The following is a 6,109-nucleotide window of genomic DNA, read 5'->3' on the forward strand; positions in this document are numbered from 1 at the left end:
ATTACCCTTATCAAAAAAAAACGACGCCGAAACTGGAAACGCTAATTTCTAATTGAGGAGTACTCTAAAACGAAAACTAACAATGGTAATCGATTTAGGAAGGTCGTTTACGTCTTTTACGATATCTTATAACGAATAAAGTGACGGCGTTATATTATTATTACTAATAATTATAAATAGCGGTACTCGTAGGCTTAAAAATAGCGTCTATAACCCGCTCGTAGAAATTTCTATATACAACGACCCTAAAGCCATATTTACTATAAAGATTTCGGATAAAACGGAGGAGGATAATAAAATATTAAAGAAATTTATTATTAGAGTAAATGAATTTACAGACTACGATATTATTTCGACTAAGGATTAATATTAGGCTTAGGGATTACTTTTCGAATTCGTATAGGTTCGCGTCGGAAAAAGTAGGTCTATACGACCCGAGGTTAATAAGGTTAGAACCGATTAGTTTATTACTAAGAAGAATTTTAATAATTTAAAGAAGGATATTCTAAAGAAGATTAAAAAAGGTATTTAGGAGGTATTAAAATAATACGCTAATATTATAATGAAAGTTATCCCGAATAAAATTAGTATTACCTTCTAATAATTATTTACTATTACTATTAAAAAGTTTATTCTTTCTAATTTCGAACGGCAATTTCTTATTAAAGGAGTAATTATTATTACTATTAAATTTATGAATTATTCGAATAAAGATACGAAAATAACCGTAGCGATAATTTTAGGTTAGAAGAAATTAAATTTAGTGATTAGAGTAGCTATTAGAATACTAATATTTAGAAATTATATAATTATCTTTAATGAATTTATATACAATTAGTATTAATAAAATTAAATATAAGCTATAAAAGTCTTTAGTAAGAAGGCCTTCGTTTCCATAAATACTATAAATATATTAATCCGGAGCGTACCCTAAAATAGTATTGATAATTATACTATATCGGAAATATTAATAAATACAATAAGGAATTAGAATAAAGAGGTAGCTATTATAAGAGTTCGGCCTTAGAAAAGAAGGGACGGAGAGAATAGAAGCTTATTCTTAGTAAAAGTCGTTACTTCGAAGGCGGCGAGCTTCCTTTAGAATAATCTCTCCCTTTAGAATAGTAGCGTATACCCTTACGAACCGTTTTAAATTTTGAATAATATTTAATAGTATTTTAAATTTTAAGGAATTAGATATATAATAAAATTCTATTATTAGAATAATATTTATATCCAATATAGTAGAATTAAATATAAAGGAAATTGCTTTAATAAAGTAAATTATCTATTAAATAAAAATAAATTATTCGTTTATTATAAATTATATAGGAAGAAGGGATATTTCGCTTATAATTATAAAAAATACCCTCTTCTCTGAAAGGCTATTACGAAGGCGTTTATTATATATATTGAGAGGTTACGGGCGTTCGCCCCTTTTTATAAAAACCTAACTAAAAAGGTATTGGAATTAATAATAGAAATTATAAATAAGGATAACTTATTAGATACCCTTCCTAATTCTTATATTATTACTACCCTAGAGAAATAAATTAAAGGAGGCGTAAAGAGAGGGCGGTCGAGAAAAATCGTTAGCCTAACCCCCCCGACCGAAACCTTTAACCTAATAAGGCCTAATAGATATATCCTACTTACGTTCTTAGAGCGTAGGGAATTAAATATATAATAGTAATAGCGCTTATATAATTATAATTCTCTTAAGGGAAGTAATATCTTTATTTTCTATTGAAGGATTTATAAGAACCTTATTTTAAGGTAATTAATAATTTAATTAAAAATACTCTATTAGAATATAAGGAAGTTATATAAAAGAAGGAAGTTTTTATTCGAATAAGAGGAGACTTATAATATTATAGCGATTTAGGAGCTGGGTAGAAATTTAAATAAGGATATTTATTATTTTAAAGGCAGGAAGTATTTCGGAATCGATTATTTAAAAAAACGGAAGGGTAATAATATATATAAATAAGAAATAGAATTTAAGGGACCTTAATTTTCAAGTTAAAAAGGATTAAACCGTAATAATATTTAAAACTTCAAGGGATCCTACAATTATTTATTCTATTTACTTATTTATCCTATTATAAGGAATATTAAAATACTAATAAGAATCTCCACTCTTCGAATTCCTCAAGGCCGGGCCCTTAATAGGAAATTAAATTATTACTATTAGAGACTTTAACCTCTATTATCCCGATTAGGATTTAAAGAATAGGATTAGCTTAAGGGTTATATACTTCTTTATATAGGTATAACGTTAGAAGTTCAATTTATTTACCCCCCGTAATAAATTAATAAGATTTAATAATATAATATAAGGAAAGAGAAATAGAATAATTAATTATATATAATTATTACTTGGAGTTAAAGTTAAATATTAGGGAACGTAATAATACGAATAAACCGGTTTAAACTATTACCCTTAGGAAGTTTAAATTTAAATAGGAAGAAAAAATAGGAGGGTAAAAGAAGAAGGAGGTTATTATTAGAATCTTATAAATATAATAAAGGTGAAGGAGGTAACGGAAAAACGGATTTCAGTTCTAGAAAGGATTAATATAATAGAAGAATTTAAATAAGGTTTTTATAGATTTAATAGAAAATTTATTAATATTACAGAAAAATTCGTCTTCTATTAGAAGAAAAGTTAAAGAAAGAAAGCTAATTAATAAATATTGGAATATAAAATAGCTATAAAGGAAGTATAATAGAAATATTAAATATAATTTAAATATTAAATATTATTAAATTAGAGAGAATTCGTTGAAGGAATAATAAAAAAGAAGAAAATTATTTTAAAAGTATAGCGGACTATATAATATAAGAGCGTTATTAAAACTTTAAAGAATCCGAATTAATTTTCACCTTTAGAGAAATAGGCCCGGACTTAAAGTTCTTGCTTAATAGACCTACCTAAATTACTAACCCTCCGAATTAGCGAGGGGGTAATAAAAATCGGAAATTATAATAATAAAGTTAAGATTTTTATTAATTACTTCTTCCTAAAAGTAAATATTCTAATAAAATATTTACCGGATTGGATTAAATTAATAAATAGTATTAATCCGATAGTTATTAGCGAATTAATTACTAAGGAGGACGTTTAAAACGTCCTTTCCCGGATAGAATTTAATAAAGCCCTAGATATTAATTAGTATTTAAATAAATTTTTGAAATTGTATAGGTAATTATTTTAATAGGTAATAATATATTTAATAACTATTAGCCTCCGATTCGGATATTTCCTATAATAATTTAAAGATATAAAAGTAATTATCCTTAAAAAACTTAGAAAAAGCGCTACTTAGTAAAAATTAATAAGCGTATAGAGATTTATATTACTATTTAATAATATTAGAAAAATCCTCGAAACTTTCATAGTAAAGAGATTTATATAAGTAATTAAAGAATTCAACTTTTTACCGGAGGGTTGAATAGGTAATTAGGTAGGCCGTTCGATGGAATTTATAGTTTAAGTAATTATTAATATAATTTATATAGTTTAGAAATTCGGGGCCGTAATATCCCTTATACTCTTTGATTTGAAGAGTATATTCAATAAAATTAATTATAGGTAGCTTCTATATACTTTATAGGAAATATAATTTCTAATATAAATTATTAAATAAGTAGCGAACTTCGTTACTAATAGGAGAGGCGTTCTCTTCTTTAATAATAAAACCTTTTACCCCTATACTATTATAGTAAATATACTTTAAAGCTCCCCCTTTTTATTTATCCTTTTTATTCTATTTATTATCCTATTATACTAGAAGTTAGTAACAATCCTAAATATAATTATAATCGGTTTTACGGACGATATTAATATTTTTATAATAGCCCGTACTATTAAAAAAAATTACCAGACTTTATAGGCAGTATAGGAAATATATTCGGAATAGGCTAGAGCGAAAGGTATAGAATTCGAAGTAAGTAAGACGGAACTAATATATTTTATACGAATGAAGGTACTAAGGATGGAAATTTTCTAATTTAAGGATATAATACTTTAATTAATAGAATTAAAATACAAAAATAGAACGACTAGTATATTACTATTAATATTCTTATCCTAAACTCGAACGTCAATACAGTAAGCTTTAACGCCTACGCACAATATTATATCGGAATTAGCTTAGGCTTTATATAGAATATTGCAACGATCCTCCAATTTATAAATTATTTATATTAAATTAGGTAAACTAAAACGGTTAAATAATACCTCCTACAAATCAATAAGACTATTTTTAATTAATAAAAAGAAAAGATTATTCGAAAAGTTCGTAATTAATTACCCCCCCCCCCATAAAATTTAAATGTAATATATTAACTTTTATTCTAATAAATCCATATATTATAACCCTCCCTTACTTTCTAATGCTATATTAAATCAATAATATTTAAATTAATTATTATATATAAATTAACGAAGGTCCTCTTAAATTATAACTTTAATTGGTTTACTTAGGTTATAAAACCCTTCTAAAAAATAGAGGAATTTATATTAGTTCGTACTTATATAATCAGCGCAATATATTCTTATATTATCACCTACTACACGAATAACTAAAACGAATTTAAGGACGACCCTAAATATATAAACCTAAGTATTATAACGAATAAGAATATAACGGCTGCAAAAGTCCTTTGTATCGCTAATATAATATTATTCTTATCTAAATTTTAAATTATATACTATTTAAAGAATTTAACCTAAATACTAATTGGATTATCGCAGTCGGAATTAGCAATTCGCATCTACTAATAAAAAGTGTTTATTAAAGAAATAGGTTAAAAGGAGTATAAAATTAAAAAATTAGAAATTATTGTCTATATTAATAATTAACGGATAATAACTATAGCGGAAGTAAATATTTTACTTATATTATTAAAAAAACGGTATAGGCCGCTGATTAATAATGTTTTTTCGCCGTCTAAGCGGCCCTAGACCGATAGCGGACAATTATTATTAACTAATCAAATTAAAGATATTAGAACTCTATTTAATAATAAACCTAAAGCGCTACCCCTTGATAATAATTTTAGTAAAATTATTAGAGTTTAGTTTAGCGGCAATATAACTCTATTTAACCATCCTAAAAATAATAATATCCAAATAAAAGATTAGAATAATACTATAGTAGATAATTACGCCCCCTTTCCCGTTCTAATCGATTTAATTACTATTAATACTATTAATAATTTCCTAAACCCTCCTCCAAAGGATATTTAATAGTATTAAAATTTATATTATATTATTTAAATCCAGTAGGGGGACGGGGCTATAGGCTTAGCGAATATAAGAACTATATAAATAGAACGAAACTCTTTAGGTTTATAAAATATAAGGGCTATAGTAATATAGTAAAATTCCTTACAATTTATACCCCCTATTGGATTTAATGGTAGTAAATATACTCGGCCAATTATAAACTATAATAAGCCTAGGGAATATAAAAGTTATAAAATTAATAAAACTTTATAATTATAGTTCCTCCCCTATCGGATTTAGTAGGAGGAATAATTAGTATTACGAGTAAAATTAGTATATTAAAACCCAATATTATTATTAAAGTACGGTTAAAAGATTAATATATATTAGTAACCGTAGAAGGAATTAATATTAAGGAGGATCTTAAAACTATTTTAAAGAAAGGATTTATAAAGGTATTTATACTAAATACTTTCCGGCCCTAAATTAAATTTCCTTCTAATACTACTAATTCTATATAAATCTATAGTATAATAAAGGTACTAAATTTATCTACTCCCTAATAATGCTTACAATTGTACGTATAATAGTATTTTAGCGCTATAAATAAAAATAACTTTTCCTAAATCGAAACCCGAATTACCTTTATTTTTTACTCTAATATTCTTTAATTTATATTTTTCAATATTGAATTTAATTAAATATTAGTAACTGGGCTTTTAGCGTATTTATAAACCTATTATAATAATTGCCCTATTAATTCGCTTTATTATATTAGGCTACCTAGTAATAAATTAATTACTGTTATATTTTACCTAGTATAATTATTTATAATAGTAATAAATAGTTACGTAGTAGTAATAAATTAATCAATAT

This window comes from Neurospora tetrasperma (assembly GCF_000213175.1).
Source record: "Neurospora tetrasperma FGSC 2508 unplaced genomic scaffold NEUTE1scaffold_4, whole genome shotgun sequence".
Taxonomy (NCBI): domain Eukaryota; kingdom Fungi; phylum Ascomycota; class Sordariomycetes; order Sordariales; family Sordariaceae; genus Neurospora; species Neurospora tetrasperma.